Raw genomic sequence first — 21603 nt, forward strand, 5'->3', positions numbered from 1 at the left:
GGTAATGAAAACAGGTAACATAATTCCAATTACATTTCATTGTAGAATAGAAGTCTGAATTATCCCCTAACTAGCAGGAAACAACCGTGTACACAAATCAAAACGAAAAAAGGCACTTGATCTTATTCTATTCTAATACTTCATGGGAACATACCACGCATTACAATCACATCAACACACAGGCCATGGCTGGGAAGAATCTAATACAAACTGAAAAGAACAAACAATGAAGAACTAAGTATTTGATCAAGGTTGACAATGTCAGAGAGGAACTTAGCAATGAAATTACATTTTAGAGGTGGCTTTGAAGGCAGTGAGAAAAGAAGGCATCTGGGAATAAAGGGGTTGCTGAACACTCGATGGTAAGAAAGAAAAGCATAAGGTTAATGTGGAACAGAAAGAAACCTTAATTAAACAGAAGCCAACTAACAGGTGTGCTTGCATAGCATGTTTATTGAATACCTCGCTTTTATGAGAAAGAGTAGAATCACCCTTTCTTTTAAAGCAGAACTCAGGGTTAGTCTGAAGAGAGAAGAGGAGAAGCCAGAGTTCTAGACCTGTCTCCATCACTATCAGCATGACCTTGGGCTTGCTAAGTGCTTCTCAACCCTGCCTGTACATTAGCACCACTGGGTAAACTTTTAAAAAATACCGATGACTGGGCCCCAACCAGACCAAATAAATCCCTGACCAAGGAAACCAGAATCTCAGGTGGCATGGTACCCAAGCGCCGTTGCTTTTTCGAAAGAGAGAAAGTCAGAGATGTTCTTTGATGATCCCTCTAGCTCTAACATTCTGTCTTCTTTACACTTTTGGCACTTGACAGGTGATTTGTTTTTAAAATAGATACAACTGAAATTTAATAGTCCAAAAATTTAAAGCCATATAAAATAGTTCCCCAATTTTCAGTAGAAAGGAACTGAGGGTCAAAAGATACAGTGACTTATGCAAGGTTCAAGCAAAGTAGCAACATCCGGATGGAGTGCAGTCTTCTGGGGATGAAGCCAGATGGACTGTGAGCTGAGGCCATACACAACTCTGTTTCCAGCTGGGCTGAGTATGACTGGAATTCACGAGCCACGCTAGTGACTAAAGACTGATGATGCTCTTGGCTCTCTGGGCAGGAGAGCATAACCCCAGGCTTCCCACCTATTAAGAAACAATAGAGTGATAATCCTAGTAGCTAAATTATTGAGCTTCTATGAGTCAGACGCTGTGCCAACAAGTGTGCTTTATTTACACCTTGCAAGAACTCTCTGACTTAGGTACTATTATCATCCCCAGTTTATAAATGAGGAAACTGAAGCCAAAGAGTTTAGTCTCAAAACTAGTGGACCTAGAATTTTTACAAAGCTAATTTTCTCTCCTGACCTTGTATTGCCTCAAGAGAATAGAGTTCCCAGACAGGCTGGGGTCTTTTTTGTCTCAATGCATTCTCACACTGGAAAGTAGAAAGGGAAGCCACCTACAGTCTCCCTGGTACTTTCAGAATTTCTCAGGGTAAATACCTAATTTCTGTTGAGAAAGGATTTATATTTTATGAAATGATTTTTGTTCTCCCCTTATACACACTTGCAGATTAGTAGAGTTCAAATGCTGAGATTTAATTATTCTATTTTGAAGAACTTCAGCTCAGGCAACTATCACTGAAATCTGTCCAAAATGATTCAGTCCATCATGATATATAAGTTTAAAAGCCTAACAGAAATCTCTGGAACATCATTTATAATTCATTTGGAAAAAAATTTCCTAACATTCTTATACTCATCTTTCTTTTATTATTTCAAAATATTAAGAGGGTACAAGTGTTTTTGTTTCATGGATATTTTGTACAATGCTTAAGTCAGGGTGCCTGTCATCAGAATAGTGTTCATTGTATTCAACAGGTTAAGTTTTCATCCCACACACCTCCTTCCACCCTCCCCCTTCCTTGTTTCTCGTGTCCTTTACATCATTTTGTGCCCGTGTGTACCCATCTATTAGCTCCCACTTATTAGTGAAAACATATGTGTTTGGTTTTCCCTTCCTGAGATATTTCACTTAGGACAATGGTCTCCAATTCCATCCAAGTTGCTGCAAACAACATTATTTCATTCCTTTTTATGGCTGAGTAGTACTCCATGGTATATACATATACCACATTTTCTTTATCCACTCATGAATTGATGGGCACTTAGGTTGACTTCACATCTTTGCAATTGTGAAGTGTGTGGCAATAAACATTCAAGTGCAGTTGTCTTTTTGATAAAATGACTTCATTTTCTTTGGAGGTAGATACCCAGCAGGGGAATTGCTGGATCGAATGGTAGCTCTACAATATTTTCTTTGAATAATTTCCATACTGGTTCTCATAGATGTTGTACTAGTTTGCAGCCCTACCAACAGTGTATAAATGTTCCTTTCTCTCCGCATCCACTCCAACATCTATTGGGTTTTTTAAATTTTTTTTTATTTCAGCATATTATGGGGGTACAAATGTTAAGGTTAAGCCGGGCGCGGTGGCTCACGCCTGTAATCCTAGCACTCTGGGAGGCTGAGGCGGGCGGATTGCTCGAGGTCAGGAGTTCGAAACCAGCCTGAGCAAGAGCAAGACCCCGTCTCTACTATAAATAGAAAGAAATTAATTGGCCAACTAATATGTATAGAAAATTAGCCGGGCATGGTGGCGCATGCCTGTAGTCCCAGCTACTCGGGAGGCTGAGGCAGAAGGATTGCTTGAACCCAGGAGTTTGAGGTTGCTGTGAGCTAGGCTGATGCCACGGCACTCACTCTAGCCTGGTCAACAAGCGAGACTCTGTCTCAAAAAAAAAAAAAAAAAAAATGTTAAGGTTACGTATATTGCCCATGCACCCCTCCCTCCTTGAGTCAGAGCTTCAAGTCTGACCATTCTCCAAACGTTGCACATCTCACTCATTATGTTTGTATATATCCATCCCCTCCCCACCTCCCACCTGCCCGACACCCAATAAATGTTATTCCTATATGTCCACTTAGGTGATGATCCGTTAATACCAATTTGCTGGTGAGTACATGTAGTGCTTGTTTTTCCATTCTTGAGATACTTCACTTAGTCAAATGGGTTCCAGCTCTATCCAGGAATATACAAGAGGTGCTATATCACCATTGTTTCTTAAAGCTGAATAGTATTCCATGGTATACATATACCACATTTTATTAATCCACTCACAACATCTATTGTTTTTGACTCTTTAATAATGGTCATGCTGATAGGAGTAAGGCGGTATTTCACTGTAGTTTTAATTTGCATTTCCCTGATGAATAGTGGTGTTGAGCATTTTGGCTATTTGTCTATCTTCTTTTGAAAAACATCAATCATCTTACAGAAGTATCCCTGTTGCTGCTCCATTTCATTTACATTATGTAGATTATTTCCTTTCTTTGGATGGCATTGATATTTACTATAATAAAATCTAATGTACAAGTATTTTACATATGAAATATATTTTACTTAAGAGGCTAAGGCAAAACTATGACTGTTTCTGACACCTTAGGTATATCTTAATAATACTATGTCAGAATTATCTTCATAGTTTGTTTTAATAATGTGAAAAGATGGTTTTCATTAGACATCTCTGGGAAGAAATAAAAGAATGGTAATAAAAATAAAAACACAATTTTGGAAGGTAGAAGGAGCCTGCAAGGTCACTAAATCCAACCATCTATCTGCGTATGGCTCATTCCATTTTTAGGGAATTCCATATGTAGCTGAATCTCTCTTCCTGTAGCTTTCACTCATTGGTCCCAATTCTGGCCCTTGATAATAAAGACAAGTGACTCACACTGGCTCTCTCTGGGATTTTTGCTGGCTATCTGGAGTCAAAAGGAGAATCTACTGAATCTGCAGGGATAGCAGGAAGGTGACACAAGGGACCATGAGAGAAAGGAGTCAATCCCTTGAGGTCACCTCATACCAAACTTCCTACTTTCTAGATCCAAACAGGGAAGCTGTGCTGTAAGTCCCTCTTCCTTGCGGTGTCCTGAGTGAGTTTCTATGTTCTACAGCCCAAAGTGCCCAATCCATATAGACTAAGATTATAGCACCTCAATTACTAGCCTTTCTTATAGCTGTGTATCAGACTGACAGTTAAGATTTCCCATATCTCTTTGCAAGCACCAAGTAAAGGCTTTATTTTCAACTCATCAATATTTCACCTTCTTAGATTGGGTCCATTATCCCAACCTGCCCAACACTTTTGACTTTAACTCTGTCCTTATAAAATATTTGTTAACAGGCCGGGCGCGGTGGCTCACGCCTGTCGTCCTAGCTTTCTGGGAGGCCGAGGCGGGTGGATAGCTGCTGCTTCAGGGGTTCGACACCAGCCTGAACACTGCCTGAGCACAGTCAGACCCCGTCTCTAAATCTAAAAAAAAAAAGTAAAAAAGGCAAAAAAAATACACAAAACACAAAACAGCTGGGCGCTCTGGCAAGCGCCTGTAGTCCCAGCTACCTGGGAGGCTGAGGCAGAAGGATCGCTCACAGCCCAGGACCTGGAGCTTGTGGTGACCCGCCCTCACTGCACTCTGCCCAGGACGCCGAGTGACACTCTGTCTCCACAAAAAAAAAAAAAAAAAATATTTGTTAACAGGGGGGAAGGGGAGGAAAGGCAACACACGTAACCTAAACATTTGTACCCCTGTAATATGCTGAAATAAAAAAATACATATTTGTTTTGCCTTTCACCATCACATCATCTATGAATTAAACCATCTAGAACACCATCTAGAATGCCACTAATAATAATAAAAAAAAAAGACCAACACTGAATTGGACACTATTTTATAGAGCAAAGAGTGGTATAAAAATGGTGAAAAACAAATTGTTAATAAATAAAAATGAATTTATTTTAGTGTACAGGTCATTACTTAAAATTGATAATTACCAATACTCCAAATTCATTGCAAATTATCCTGAAGATATAAAAAGCTACATAAACTGACATGACCAAGCAATTCATTTGCTGGAAAAAGGTTTTAACATTTACTGGTTAGAGCTCGCAAAACCCAGAAGAATTAGGTTTCTGCATCCTCAGAGAAAATGAGGCCGTAGTTGAGATAATTGGCAACATGAACTTTTAGTTAGAGTAATTACCTGTGCAGCAGACCAAGAAGTTATGTTTGAGAAACATATTGCAAAAACAGAGCCAAGTTATCTTCAACCTTCCCTGAGGCAATCAGGGAAATTAGCAAAATCTGTCATTTTAGGTCATCTGGTACCCTTGCCAAAGTGCAATTGTTCTCCAAAGAAGGTCTCAACTGCTTTGTCTAATGTAGCTTTCAGTAAGCCTCATGGGATCTCTCCTTATGGTCTAAAGCCCCACACCAAAGGGCTTTTTAAGTTCTTGTGTCTGCTTTTCTTAGTTTTTCTGTCTCCACTGTTACAGTCAGGCTGTCAAGCTGCCACTTCTCGGGTGGTCAGTGTGCCTGCCCAGCATAACCACACTCATCCTCCCGGCTCTACCCGGACACTCCTGGTCCTCCCAGAGCTGACTCTGGGTAAAGTAAAACGTAAAAGCTTCAGAGAGAGGCCTTATGGGCCAGTCTATTAAAAAAGCACATGGGTGTTAAGTGTGGATTTCACATCACCTCTGTTGACCATTCAGAGGCTTTCTTGGCTTGCCTCCTTTTTCTCAGCTGTGTGGAATTGTTAAACTATTCATTTAATAATTGGTGTTGTAGTCCTACTGGGGAAGGGTGCTGTCCTGGGAGCCAAAGAAATGCAGGGACAACCAAGACTGGGCCCCTCCTGCTCAAGCACAGAGGTAAGAGATACTAATACTATTAGTATTAATACTATTTAGTATTAGTATCAATACTATTAGTATTAGTATTAATACTAATAGTATTGATACTAGTATTAGTATGGTGTTAATACTAAATAGTATTAATACTAATACTAATGGTAATACTAAAATAATACTATTTTGTGTTCAATGGCATTTTGAAGTTTACTTTTCACAGAGGTAATCTCATTGAATACTGAAAAATAAGTGTTTTTCTACTGTTTTACAGATTTAAAAAATAAGTGTTAGTAAGGTAACTTCTCAAGGACTCATCACAGCTAGTAAGTGGCAAAGCCAAAACTTCAGTTGTATTGGAATTCTTACTCTCTCTACGTCCCCAACCCATAGGTTCTCCATTGCTTATGCAGGTAAAATCACCGCCTAGCAATGCAGCGAGTGCTTACTCCATTCTAAGCACTGTCGTGACTTGCTGGCCTATATTTGATCATCACAACAACTTTATGAGGTAAGCAGTTTTATCATCCCCATCTAAAAGATGAGAAAACTGAGGCACAGAAACTGGACTCATGGCCCGAGGGCATACAGCTAGCAGATGGCAGAAAGGGATGAACACAATGAGAGCCATGCCACCCGGAAGAAATGTGGAGGAAGTTGTTGGATTTGTTGCTAGGAAGAACACTAAGCAAGTTTTGGAACGTTTTCTGGCATTTTCAGAACAGTGAGACTTTTCTTCTCTTGTAAAGCTTGTGAGAAGACATTGGCATCAAAGATGAGAAAAAGATGGCAATTCCAAGAAATGTGAAATGTGGTTTTTCCTCTTCCCCTCCACTACGGCTATGGATGTGTGACTTAGCGGCACAGAGAGCTCGCAGCATATGAATACCATCTGCCGCTTTAATACTTGCTGCGTATATTTTCTGTTATTTCAAATTCTTTGGGCAGATCAACTGGTTGAGTAAGCAGAGGGAACAGACTCTTGGCATTCATGACCTTATGTTTGCGGTTTGTGATCTGACAGTGAATGCCCAGGAGGCTCGTGAAGCGTATCGATTTGGTGATTTGCTGGGACACCAGTTTGGATCACGCAAACTCACTGGCTGCTCAGCACTCACACCTCAGCAGCTTCCTTGTTCTGAACGTGTTTTCGGGTACAAGGAAGGAGGGAGCCCAGGAGAAAGGAAGCACTCGAGCATTCAGTGAGCAGCTCTGAGGGCCCAGACACGGCACCAAGGGCCTCCCAGACAACACCTCTTTAATCCACACAATAACTCCATAAGGTGGGCATTCCTACAACAATTTTACATATGGGCATATTGAGGTACAGAGAGGTGTAGTGACACACTCCAGCGTCAGAGAGCTTGTCCATGTCAGCCTGTTCTGGCATTTGAACCCGAGTCTGACTCTATGCTGTGGCATGGCCTCTTCTCTTTATTTCTGCTGAAGGAATTAGACAAGCAAATACACAAACAAACAAAAATTTTCCGAGGGAGAGGGAAAGCCACTAGATGAAAGATAAAATTTTAGTTAAGGTTAGAAAGGCAGTTAACTTTAGATATGTGAGATGCATGCAAAAGCATAGGACATTTAATGGAAATGAGTTCCAGGAGAAAGCTACAAACCTGTTCATATTCTTAAGAGACACCCTGAAGTCACAGAAATCAGTCTCCATAGGGACCACTGTGTTCCTAGGAATTCAGAGTTGAAGGGAAAAGTGTGTCCAAGACAGGGATGTGCCTGGCCTGGCACCCAAGGAAGGGTGTGACTGACACAACACAAATACCACGAAGGACAAAAAAGGGGTTTGAGTAGTCCTGAGGAGGGAGGAAGTACTTCCGGCTGGAATCAGGTGGTGAGCCCTGACAGGCTCCTTGAGAGGCTGGCGGTGAAGGAAAGGGAGTGATAGAATGATCACACTAGGGCAGGGCAGAGATGAGAAGCAATTTTAGGCCAGAGGAGGTTTGAGTGCGTTTGTAGGCTGAGAAGACAGATGCAATAAGGAGAGACAGACGAGAACAAAGCTGCAAGTTGGCAAAAGCAGCGAACAGAGCCAAGGCCCAGTGCAGGGGGCTGGGAACAAGGGACACACAGGGATTTGGGAAATTGCTATGTATGTCAGCCACGTGTCAAGCAACTCATAAAAATGTAAAGTACTTCAACATGATAAGGGATGCGTGGGCTCGTTTCATGTTTGTTTTCTCCGATATTGAAGAGTACACTCCTCAGATTGAAGCTTTTCTGAAATGGGCAAGAACTAATACAACAGCCCATATGCAGAAACCTGCTTATTTGCATATTGCCCAGTCCTGTTATACTAAAAAACAGTTGGAGTCAGTCAAAATGAAATGAAATGCCAACACACTTCAACAGTCATACAAATGCCTCGCAACCTCAAACTTGAGTTTAATAGAATAAACAAAACAAATTTGCTCTGATGACTCTGAAAAGCAACTGAACTAGTTCCAACTTGAGCAGGGGTTTGTTTATTTTGCTTAGCTCCAGTCATTTATTCAAATCGCTCAAGAAACATTTAGTGAGTGCCTACTGGGTAATGCATACTAGTTCGAAGCTAGAATGCTAATGATTTTTATATTCTTCCATCATTTTGACTGGATTGTTTCAGATAGGGCTTTGTTTTTACTTGGGGGAATTTTTGCAGCTGATTTTTAATAACATTTATTCTTTAAGTGTTTTCATTTTTCAAAATATGAAAAGTACAGAAAAATGTTTTAAAAATTAAAATAAAATGTTTTATTCCACCATTAGAAATAATAATTATGAATGTTTTGATGTATATTTTCCAAGTCTTTTATTTTTCCTGTGTCCATATATACATTTTTCAAAGTACAAGTGGTATCATTCAGTACACACTAATTTAGCAACTTGCTGTTCTCACTTAATAATACACAATGAACATTTCCCCAACTCAATATTCTACAAAATCAACTTTTGTGTCTGCATAATATTCCACCATATAAAGAAACCATATCCATTTAATCAGTATCCTAATATTGGACATTATTATTCTAATTGGCTGACATTGGAATTATTATTTTAATTTTTTTCTAAAGAATTAGATATTATTTTCTAAAGACTCACTATTTTACTAGCACTCAACAAAAACAGCCAGTAAGATTGTCATATAATTGATATGTGGAGCATTGTTCTACTATAAAGTTCCATTTCCCTCATCTGGATTTGTGGTCAATTGAACTGAGGGGATTTCAAGCCAGGTGCCTCCTCGGGGCAAAGCCAGCACAAATTCCCACTTAGTTCCCACCTTTTCCCATCCCTGTCCCATCCCCGTCCCGTCTTTGCTATTTGCTGTAGATCTGTAGTCTGACAACGAGTAGTCTGCCTCATTGAATGGGGAGAATAGCTATAAATGACACATTTAACCAGCTCATGATTTTGAGGCTTTATCGTGTTAGTTCTCCGCTGTGCTGGGCTTAGGACTCACCTGCGCAGGTTTTATAACCACAGATGCTATGTTGACTATCTTGATTGTGGCAATGGTTTCACATGTATATACATGTGTTAAAACTTACCAAATTGCCCATTTTAAATATGTGCAGTTTGTTGTATGTTAATTTTACCCCAATAAAGGTGTTAAAAAATTAAAACCCCAGATGCCCAAAACCCACAACTGAAATTCTGATTTAATTGGTCTTGGGTGGGGCTCTCCAGGTAGTTTTAATGGGAAGCTAAGAACCACTGATATGAAATACAATGAGGCCAGGCACGGTGGCTCAAACCTGTAATCCTAGCACTCTGGGAGGCCAAGGCAGGCAGATTGTTTGAGCTCAGAGGTTTGAGACCAGCCTGAGCAAGAGTGAGACGCCCCCCCCATCTCTACCAAAAATAGAAAAAATTAGCCAGGCATGGTGGCACACACCTGTAGTCCCAGCTACTCAGGAGGCTGAGGCACAAGGATTGCTTGAGCCCAGGAGTTTGAGGTTGCTGTGAGCTAGGCTGATGCCATAGCACTCTAGCTGAGGCAACAGAGTGAAACTCTGTCTCAAAAGAAAAAAAAAAAAAAAGAAAGAAAGAAAAGAAATACAATGAATCTTTCCAAACTTATTATAAATTGATAGGGGAATATTTTTAAAGAAGTGATTTTTATCACTTTCAAGTACCAGCCCTAAGAAGTTTCTTTTTTTGAAACTGCTGTCCAGAAAAGAAATTTAGAGCCTTGCTTTAATGATTTGTAATAGTTCATTAACCAAACTTTTAAGAACCTATTATGTATTTGGTACTATGCTAGGCAGCAAATAGGTCATGTATGTGTATGCAACTGATTCTTTTTAAGAGCCTAACATTCTCTTAAGTGGATTTATACTAGGTTAAATTTACAGTTAGTTAAATATTGATTTATCTAGGAAAAACTAAACACAGAAAACATAAAATTAAACCTGTCATGGCCTCAATGGGTGATCATGGATTCTCTGTGAGTGCCATTCAAATCCAGGAGGTTTTGCTCTATTTGCCAAGCCATTGAGCGAGGCTCAGGCTTTTTAGCAAGAATGTGAGAAAAGTTGTCCCAGAAAATTGGAAGCTTCCTGCCAGAGGGCACCATCATCCCCTCCAGACATGTGAGCGGCTCTATGCCAGTGTCTTCATACACAGATACCAAGATAGTTTCACATCCATAATGAAATAGCTGAGCCCTCTTATTAGAGAAAATTAATATTCAATTTTAGCTCACATATGTCTTTACTTTGTTATTAATAAGGAACCTTGAACATAATTAGTGTTGGCTTTGAATGCAGTTTGGAATTGCACCCAGCTGGAAAGGGGCCATGGAGCATTGGGTTTCATTCCTCACCAAACTGAGCACTCTCTGAAAGGGATTAGAAGAAAAAGAAATGAAGCCAACCCTCATTCAGAAAGAAGCACTCTCCTTGAGTTCACTGGGAGGACCCAGTGTACGGTGGGGGCAGAACCGTGGCTGTCACCGGTATGACCCTTCTCAATTCTTTGTCACCTCCCACCTCCATAAGGCACTGCAAAGTGAAATTAGATTAATGGAGCATTCTGGGGGCAAAGAACAAGAGGTGTGACACCTTCAGAGAGCTGCTTGGGGTGAGACAAGACCATAAACACCTGCCTAGAAGGAGAAGGTGGCTGAGAAGGCTCAGACCAACCCCACAGGAACAAGACCCCTTTTGGTCAGAGGATGGAGGCCAGGAAGGAATCTGAGGTTAGGATTGATGTGCACAGAGCACTAAGAGAAATGTAAACTGCAAAAAGGTATGATTTCAGACTGCTGGCCATAGTCCCTGCTATAGCTATAATACATTCAATAGAAATAAATAGAAATGCATGAAATATTTTATATCCTACAAAGGAAACAAAGTAGGGCCAACAGGCAACTTTCAATAACCAGCTCGATGCCTTGCACAGTGCCATCCTAGCAACAGCCAGTGACACTCATGCTAAAATCTGGGATCCTTCTGACACTTTCTCCCCAAACTTTCCCATCTATTCTAACATCTTCTGCTGGGCTCTCTTTAGATCGCTGCCTGGGTCCCTCTTCAAGTCCATTTTCACTCCTAACCCCATGTCTCAGGTCACCACAGTCTCCAGGCACCAGGCCTGAGGACACCCCATCTTCATTCATCCCAGTGCTTAGTTCAGGGGTCCAGGAACCCAATTTGGGGGTGGAGGGACACAATGCCTTGTCTCTCCATACACATTTTTCTAGTAGTTTGCACAACACCTTATAAGTGACCTGTGATAGACCCTCATTTTCAGTAGTGAGAAATACAACTTTAACAAGATTTCCCCAGGCCAAAAATAACCAACCAACCAAACAAAAACAACCTCACACCCGACAGAAGCTGCAAACACAAGGCTAGGTTTACCTTAACGTGCTACATAAAATAATATGCATAGACTTTTGGAGGATATCTAAATTCTAACACTCTCTATATCATAATTTCTAGTTTTCACTACTAAACTCTAAACAAAGATTATATTTTCTTATGATTTTATAATTATATATTTCTTTTAAAAAGGCTGTATTTGAATGATTGATTTCCCACTAAATCAGGCCAGGTGTGTGTTTCACCTTTAGTTTATTTCCCCCACTGACTAGGGTTTGTTTTTAAGTCATTAGAAAAAGAAGAACCCTGAGCCAGTGAAAACTAGAGGCAGACCCAAAAAAACCCTGCTCAGCGCATAGCCCCTGATGCAGGAGACTCTCAAATCCACATTCTTATGTTGCATTTTAGTTCAACTGCTGCGACTACGCAGACCTTGAATTCTCAAGCGAACAAACTTCATTAGAGACAGAAACTATAAGCCCATCCTAAATAGACTGTGGTTAAATTTTGGGTTGTTTCCTTGTAATACAATTCTAACCACTGTGACTGTATTTCACCAAATTTCTTCTTAAGAAGTCTTGTTGTAGTCATTTCAGTATGAATCGATACTCATCACACAGACCTGTAAAACAGTCCAAGCTAATTCATATAAAGACTGGTGGATAATTTTCTTGGAGAAGAGATGAAGGTGAACTGTGAGAGTGCTTTTTAAGAGTTTGCTTGGTTTCCAGGAGTACAGGGGTTGGCATGAAACTCCCTGGGGCACTTTCAGAAACAGCCTGATGCTTGGGCCCCACTCCCAGGGACTTAATCGGTCTGGGGTGGGGACTGGGCTTTGATCAAATTTTAAAGCTCATTCTAAGGTATGTTAGAGGTAAACCTGCCCCAGAGGTAGATTTTACTGCAACACAGTACTAAGAACTTTGTAAAAAGCTGTCCAAGCATAGGACAGGTCACCTCATGAGGGGCTGAGTTCCCTGGCATAGCACGTGTACAATGCATAGGCTGAACCCTATCCAAGGACAGTGGAGGAAGTGGGCTGCTCGGTGGTTCAGATCCTTGGAATTTATTTTTTTCTATCATAGTTCTATCTAGGTTCAAGATTTAAGGTAAAGTAAGCCAAGAAAAGTGTCTTGTTTGCTATGTCATCTTTGGAACAAAATAAGTTTGTATAAAATCTTTCACAGCATCTATAATAAAACTTGTTAATTTGCACATAAAATCGAGTACAAAATTTTGTTCTATTTTTAGTAACATTCTATTTGTAAAAAAATTCCTTCCACAATGAATTGATTATATTCTAATTTCTGATACTTTTCCTAACTTTCCACTACTTTAGCCTACAAAACGCCTTTTTAAATCAGTTGGTATTTTTCTTCAGTTCATAACAATTTCTCATCCTTTATGTTCTGTGAAATGTTATCGGTACAGAACTACCTATGGCTTCCTTCCCAATTAGCTTTTTTTTTTTCCTTGAACACTAACATGAAAATTTCCTCTGTTTCTGGGAGATGAAGTTTGGTTCTTATTTAAAGGATGATACCCTTGAGGGTTTTGTCCCCTTAACTTTAGACAAATGGATACGTGCAGAAGCAAACAGAATAAAAGGGAAAAGTCCTTCATGTCCCTATCCTTAGGTTGAGATTTTTTCTTTTTAAGTTTTGTTCTTTGCTGTTTCTTGTATAACTGGGCTGATTCTATATGCTATTTTATAACTTGCTTTTTCAATGTGAGATCATGTCTTGAGATTGTTTCAGTATCATTACATATGGGCCTATATCTTTTAACAGTCTCGTGGCATGGATGTACCTTAGTTTGTTATCCTCTCCACTGTTGACATTCTGCTGTTGATAGATATTTAAGTTGAATTCATTTTCCTTATTAGAAAAATTTCAATGAACAATCTTATAAATATATTTATGTACACATAGATATCCAAAATGGAATTTCTGCATCAATAATTATTTACATTTTAAATTTTCAAAACAATATCAAATTGACCTCCAAAAAGGTTACAGTGATTTATACACTCATGAAAGTGTATACGAAAACTGTTTCTTGGCCAGGCACGGTGGCTCACACCTGTAATCCTAGCACTCTGGGAGGCTGAGGCGGGTATATCACTCAAGGTCAGGAGTTTGAAACCAGCCTGAGCAAGAGTGAGACCCCCTCTCTACTATAAATAGAAAGAAATTAATTGGCCAACTAATATATATAGAAAAAATTAGCCGGGCATGGTGGCGCATGCCTGTAGTCCCAGATACTCGGGAGGCTGAGGCAGGAGGATTGCTTGAGCTCAGGAGTCTGAGGTTGCTGTGAGCTAGGCTGATGCCACGGCACTCACTCTAGCCTGGGCAACAAAGTGAGACTCTGTCTCAAAAAAAAAAAAAAAAAAAAAGAAAAAGAAAACTGTTTCTCCACCTCTTTGCCAATAATATATACATCAACTTTAATTTTTCCAATCTCAAAGGCAATAAAACACCTTTGGGTTGTGCCAGAGTTTAGAGTATAAGCCAAAGTATAAATACCAATTTTCTAGATGGTTCTTACATTTTTACAAAAAATGAAACTAAACTATCCTAGCAGATGTCTAAAATCTACTCAGACCAGGCATTTTTCTTAAATTCTAAGATTCCATGAGACCTTTCCTCTGTTTTATTTTCCCCTCTCATAATCATTTTTTTATTTTTAAATGTTTTGTTTTATTTTATTTTTTAATTAACATACAAAACTGTTTATATAATATTCATTGCATACAACATGATGTTTTGAAACATATATATTGTGGCATGGCTAAATTGAACTAATTAACATATGTATTACCTCACATAGTTGTCAATTTTTCATTTTTGTGGTGAGAACACTTAAAGTTTACTTTGTTAGCATTTTTCAAAAATACAATATATTATTATTAACTAGAGTCATCATGTTATACAGTAGATCTCTTATTCCTCTTATCTAACTTAAGTTTTGTATCCTTTGATTATCATCTCCCCAAACACCTCCCCACCACCACCCCAGCCCCTGGTAACCACCATTCTACTCTCCACTTCTATGAGTTCAACTTTTTTAAGATTCCACATATATGTGAGATCATGTGGTATTTGTCTCTCTGTGCCTGACTTGTCAATTAACATAATGTCCTCTACATTCATCCATGTTGCTATAAATGACAGGATTTCCTTCTTTTTAAAAGCTAAATAGTATTCCATTGTGTATATATAACGCGTTTTCTTTATCCATTCATCCATTGATGAACACTTAGGTTGATTCAATACCTTGGCTATTATGAATAATGCTGCAATAAACATGGGAGTTCAGATATCTTGACATGCTGATTTCATTTCCTTTGAATATATGCCCAATAATGGGGTTGCTGGATCATATGATAGTTCTGTTTTTAATTTTTTTTGAGGAACCACAACACTATTTTCCATAATAGCTGTACTACTTTACTTTCCTGCCAACAGGGCGCCAGTGTCCCTTTTCTGTACATCCTCTCCAACACTTGCAATATTCCAACAGTTTTTTGTAATAGCCATTCTAACAGGTAGAAGGTGATATCCCATTGTGGTTTTAATTTGCATTTCCCTGATGATTGGTATGTTGAGCATTTTTTCATATACTTGTTGGCCATTTGTATGTCTTCTTTTGAGAAATGTCTATTCAGGTCCTTTGTACATTTTTTACTGAAAATAATAGTCTTCTTGTTATTGAGTTGAGTTCCTTATATATTTTGGATAATAGTCCTTTTTGAGATGTAAAGTTTGCCAACATTTTCCCTATATATTCCACATAACTCTTTCCTCTTTATAAATCCTTACCATTATAGCCTTCAAAAAAATAACTCAAAATTCATCTCCTCCAGGAAGCCTTCCTTGATTGATAACATCTATCTCACATATTTTTATTCTTCCTTTACTCTGATTCCTCAACACTTATATATTAAATCTGAATTGGCTTTTAAATCTCCCTTTGTATCTCCCAATAATACCAGTAAAGTAGAATATAGGAGACAATTAACCAACAAAAGTCAATAAAGAGTTATAAAACATTTATTATATTTAGTTATCTAGTCAATATCAATTTATTTGGCACCATACTGGACCTAATTTATGTGTTTTCTCAGATTCATCTCCGCTCTCTGCATTGGGCCTTTGGCTGCTTGTCTCCTGTGCTGATGGCCCTAACTCAGGCTCTATCATGTCCACTAGAACAGGAGCTACCACAGCTCCGCACCCTAGTCCCATGTAACTGTTATTTTGGAGACTCTGGCTCCTTGGACCACTTCTAGATTCCAAGGAAGCACCCTGCTGTGGGGTATAGCATCTGGCTTCCCCTACCAGAGGGGCTTGGTAACACAACCTGGACACAGGGACACAAAGCCCAATGAGGTAACCTTGGCCAATAAGAGATAAGAGACAAGGAGGAGCTGGAAGGTCAATTCCTTGCCTTTCCTTCTTGCGACAGACTGTTGCAAGGTACAGTGGTTCCAAAGACCTGTCTGCAAGACCCTGCATGTCATGGAGCAACTAGCTGTGTTTTCTGGAGAAGCTGTGGACAGCTTGGTAATACATTACCTTGCATTTGTCCTGTGTCCCCTGTTCCCTCACTATTGCTGTCCTGCAATTGTACCTCCTCATAAAGCCTTCTCATGTGAGTTTTGTCTCAGGCTCTGTTTTCTAGGGAACCCAGGCTAAGACACACTACCTATATTGGCACAGCACTATACATTAGATTAGCCCTGATAAAGGGTACAGAAGACATGTAAAAGAAACTAATCCTGTCCGTAACAACTTCGATGTCTGGAGGCAAGACATCTACTAATGTAACAATAAGTGAAAAACACAAAATAAAGGAATTAATACATGATTATGATAAGAGGATAAACTGTGCAGAGGTTTAGGAAATACAGAGCATTTGAGACTACTCTGTGTACTCTGTGTACACAATAAATGCAAAAGGTATTCACAGAAAAAAGGAAAACCATCAGATCTCGCCCACAGCAGATTGCCAGGGACAAGGGAGAAGGGGGAGACTGCTGGGAGGGTGTTCCCTGGAGAAAAGTCACCTCCATGAGGCCAGCACAGCTACAGCAGCAGGTGCACTAAGGACAACGAGGAGAACTGTAAGGAAGGCTGTCTTGCCCAAGCACCGTGGCTTGACAGGAGCAGCAGGGCAGGTCCAGGTTCACAGCAGAGGGCTGTGGAGGCACAGCAGACAGGTTTTGGGGTGAAAGCCATTCCCCACTGCTCATATTCCCATAGAAGAGATGAAATATCCACTCCATTTCTCGAGAGGCTACAGTGTATGTATAATATTCCCAGTTTCTCCTCCCTCCCACCATTCTACCTGTGAGCCACCAGCTCGAACAGTCTGGGAGAAGAAATTAGGTCTTGTTGGCCCTGAGGTCTCTGGTCTCTCTTGTGTACATGCCACCTGGCAAAGAGGTCCCTTTCTTAGACAGGCTTTGTGGTGGGACTTCCAGGGTGAGAATGTCTAATGTGGGGAGAAGCACCAGGGAGCCCTTGTGGCCACACATGTAATCACTTCCCCACTCAGTCTCAAGGAGCTGCCATTGCTCCTTCCACCTGGTTTTTGTATCATATTTCTCAATTGGTGCAAACTTGGGAGGGAAGTTACTGGAATATTCTTTAATGACTTCCTAAAATGTCAAAAGGGGCTTAGGCCCAATACAATGAGAAATGGGCAAGGCAGTAAAGAAGCATGATGAAAAGAGATAATAAATGCATCTTCATTAAGTCGGTTGCCCTGCATCCTAATTTCTGCCCATAAAAAGGAAATGAGAGGGCTCTGTGGCTTCCACGTGGTTGCTCTTGTGTGGTTCTTTTCACCCTCAAGTGTTTTTCATAGTGGCCCCTCTGGCTATATGTCTGCCATGAAGATTCCTTTTCCTCTGAGAGATGCCACAAACATTTCATTTGCTTTCTCTACTCCAGAAGAATGACTCTTCTCGTGACAGAACAGGGCCAGCCGTTCACGTGAGCCCATCCCTCCATACCAGCACGACCAAGGATATTCATCTTCATCTAGCAAGAATAACTACAGGCGATTTGAATGCCACATTCACTTTAAATAAAACTGTAGATGCAATTCCAGGAATAGGAAAGTGATAGCAGAATGATAACACATTTTTTATAGTACCATAGTGTCTATTTTAATCAATATTTTACAGATGTTTTGAGACATTCCAGTAAAATTGACATGGTTGACAATGCTAGACAGAATTGCCTCATGGGGAAAAAAGAAGAAAAGATTAAACCACAGGCGTGTGGCAAAGGAACCTGCTTTGTCAGAACTATGCTTTGTCATCATTGCTGAGATTAGAGGGAGGTTTCTATGGCAGCAGGCAACACGTTCTGGCCAGAAGGCAATCATGTAGGTATTTTTTTCTTTCATTTTATGTCTAATTGCCTACTACTTTGGGAAAGAAACAAATAATAATACAAAAATCTTCCTTAACTAGATAGATTAATACCCCAAGGAAAATCTCAGGCTTTTATAATACGCTTCTTAAGATTTTAATTTCATGTCTGGGTAGTTGAAGGCATAGAAACTCCTCCAAGAAAGCAGAATGAAATTGGTAAAAAGGAAAGGAAACTTGAATGAAATTTCAGTCACTGCAGAGCAGTTCTACATCCTGTTAATTACTAATGTTCATAATTGAAGGAGGTTCCTCATGGATCTTACCAGCCCCGCTGGCAAACAGCGTCTACTTTCGTGACCCCTTGAAAGAAGTTAGGCTATGTGACAGTTCCTTCCCATTTTAGCTCCATGCCATTCACTTCCCTCAGCAATTAACTGACAACATTACAAACACACATTCTCCAGAGAAATTCCTAGCTTCGGACCATCACTTTTCAAATGTTGCTATTGCTGTCACTGGCCATTTATTTCAATTTTTCTCCTCTTCCCTTAAAGAGTAATTGACTGAATGCCTCATGATTTTATGCTTTTGCAACTTGTTTCCCACAACTTGATCAAATAACATGAGTGCTTCTAAGGATCCTTTAAGCTCACAGCCAACAGTAGCCTATTTGAATTGCTATGGAGATGTCTTAGTTTGTTCTGTGCTGGTATAACAGAAAACCTGAGACTGGGTAATCTATAATGAGCAGAAACTTATTGCCTCACAGTTCTGGAGGCTGGGAAGTCCAATATCAAGGTGCTGGCATCTGCTGAGTGCCTTGATGCTGTGTCCTGCCATTGCGGAAGGGCAAGAGAGGGCGAGAGAGACGGGGGAAGGGGGCCGAACTCACCTTTTTATAAAAATGCCAATCCCACCCGTGAGGGTGAGCCCTCATGGCCTAATTACCTCTCAAAGGTCCCACCTCTAGTTCTGGAGGGGACAAACATTGAAACCACAGCAGGAGAAAAACAATTTTCTGGTCACTGAAGTAAATATTCCAGCAATTCAATTGGGAGTTTCTGTCATAATCACCTATAGAAATTTTTTTTTTTTTCAATTCAGAAGTCCTGAACTCAACTTTCAAATCTCTGGGCATTAGGCAGATGGCCCTCCCCTCCCCTTTCTTGTTTTTTTTCTTTTACAAGTTACAGAGGTGACACTAGTGCGCATACATGGTAAAACAACACTAGCTGACAGCCACTCCGTACTCATCCTTCTGATTCTATGGCAGCCCTTAAGCTGAGTGACTTTCCAACAATGTGCACACAAAGTGGGCAGCAATTCTCAACGTCACACACCGAACTGCAACCTTTGAGCCTTTTAGCACCGAAGGGTGCTATCACTAACCCTGGACCAATGGGATCCACACTGATTTCAGCAAAGGAATAAAAGCAAAAAAGAAAAGCTCTTATAGTATGTCCACAGAAGCTACATCTGTGACACATAGGACAAGAAATGACCTCAGGTGACTGGGAAAGTTGTGGTCACCCAAATCCTTGGGAGCTGTGGCTACCACAGATCTGCACTTCTTTGGTCTTCCCCACAGTTCACGGCCAGTGCAAAAGGACATGCTGACTTGTGTTTCTGAAGTAGAGATTCTCTCACCAAACAAAAGATTTCTGTGCTTTCATGAAGCACACACTACTATCAAAGCATATTTTGAGAAGAAAGACAAGCCCACTCACAGAATATATGAGGATGAGATTCTCCAGGGACGCCAACTGCTGCTGGGAACTTAGGACAATGTCATACTGAAGAGCTCAATGCTATAGGAGACAAGGGATGGTTTTCCATCATGGAGTGGTCAGCACCACAGCTCGATCCATGAAAGCAGTGTTGGCCTGACCACACACTGGCTGGGATGGGAGATTTATATTATCTGGTCCAAATGTGATATGTGTATATAATATAAACATATCCACCCATGTGCAAGCACTTCAAAAATATACCACCATCTTCAAGTTATGATGAAGGCCAATACTTAACTTGATTGATTAAAAATGTTTAATATAACTTAAACATTTTAATTTAACTGTGTAGGTTTTATTCTGGCTTATTTTCCAGCATGGAAATTTAGTTGACCATTCGTGTAGAGGCTTTTGAATATGACACAAGTTAACATGTTCAATAACTCCGTGGCAAGCAAATATTTTGAAAAGAAAAATTTGCTCTGAATTTGAGAAATTGAGAGTCTTTCCAGGAGTGATTCTTTCCTACCCATAACTTCCAAAAATATCTGTCAGCCCTTTTGAGAACAAGAGGCACTAATAGGATTATGTATCCTTAATTAGTTTGGGGAAAAAAAAAACTGCCATGTGTCTACTCTGGTTAGTGCTTATCCTAAGGATTTCCCTTCATCCCTCTCTGATTCGTGCTTGATCTCTTCTTTAAGCAAAAGGACCGCCCTCATCCCCATAACTGCTCTTAAAAGATAACGTTAGTCATTGTATTCCTACAATATGCTTCTCATCTGGCAGTTAATTTCCCTGGAGGGTACTTCAGCCATTTTATTTTCAGATAATCTTCAATTAGCTTCTTCTCTTCATTATCCTGACCATCTCACTTTCATAATTTTCTCCCATATCTCCTCTTCCTCTTAACATATTTCTTACATCTCAGGGAAAGGTACATGATTTACATTGCTTTTCATTTTGCCTCACTCTTTTCTTGTGTACCTACTTGCTAGAGAATTTAGAATGTCCAAAATCCAAAATAAAATAAAATGGCATATTCCCTCAAATGTTGCTCTTTCCATCTGAGCTCAGATGGAAAGTGTTCAATCTTTTTCTTTATAAGTATGGTAGAGTAGTTTGAGATATATATTAAATATGGTGCTCATAAACAAGACATGCCTATGATGTAGAAGAGTAGGAGCTCACCTATATGCTCTCATTTCAAAGACACCCCCTTTCCCTCAAGAAAGTGACATGTCTTCACTTCCATTTCAATACCCAAATATCCTTTGTCTAAGCTAAAAAACTTTTTATGTCAAAATTATGGCTTAAGACAGTGCAGGTACATCATTTAGATTTGTGCCAATGGGTTAAAATTGGATTCTTTCTTAAGAATGGGTTTTGCTATTGGGGCAGGGGTGTCTAGTGGGCATTGAGTCCCACCAGTTACACCTCAGAGGAGAGAAATGAGTGTATGTACAATGGAGAAATTGAGGCCACTGAATATACTTCATATTGTTTTCCATTTTTATGTACAACAGAACCATCTAGTTATTTGGTGGTAGACCAAGAAGACTGATACTTAAGTATGTATGCAATGATTTAGATCCATCATTTGTGTGTGTGAGGGGAGTATTTTTAATTTGTAGGTATTTGAATCTACAAAAGTATATCCTTTCAGAACATCTGTGCCAGATTGAGGAATCTGGGAAAGAGAACAGAAGTGGACTGAATACATTGGTCTTATCTTTGGCCTCAATCAATATTTGTTTCCTCTATCAATCATCAAAAATACCTACTTCAGTAGATATAACACAGAGATTCTGCTTTCTGGATACACACAAATTAAATCTTTACAGACCCTTAATGTCTGATGAGCATCTCCTTTAAGCATATCTACTTCTGAGAATGATCTC

General features: G+C 39.8%; 1 protein-coding gene across 17 annotated transcripts in view; it reads right to left on the reverse strand.

Moving 5' to 3' along the window:
- The window catches only part of NRCAM (neuronal cell adhesion molecule), a 265047-nt gene that overhangs the window by 203842 nt on the left and 39602 nt on the right, over nt 1-21603 (reverse strand). The gene's annotated exons all lie outside the window — the stretch shown is intronic.

The sequence above is a fragment of the Microcebus murinus genome, chromosome 9, assembly GCF_040939455.1.
Source record: "Microcebus murinus isolate Inina chromosome 9, M.murinus_Inina_mat1.0, whole genome shotgun sequence".
In the NCBI taxonomy this organism is placed as follows: Eukaryota; Metazoa; Chordata; class Mammalia; order Primates; family Cheirogaleidae; genus Microcebus; species Microcebus murinus.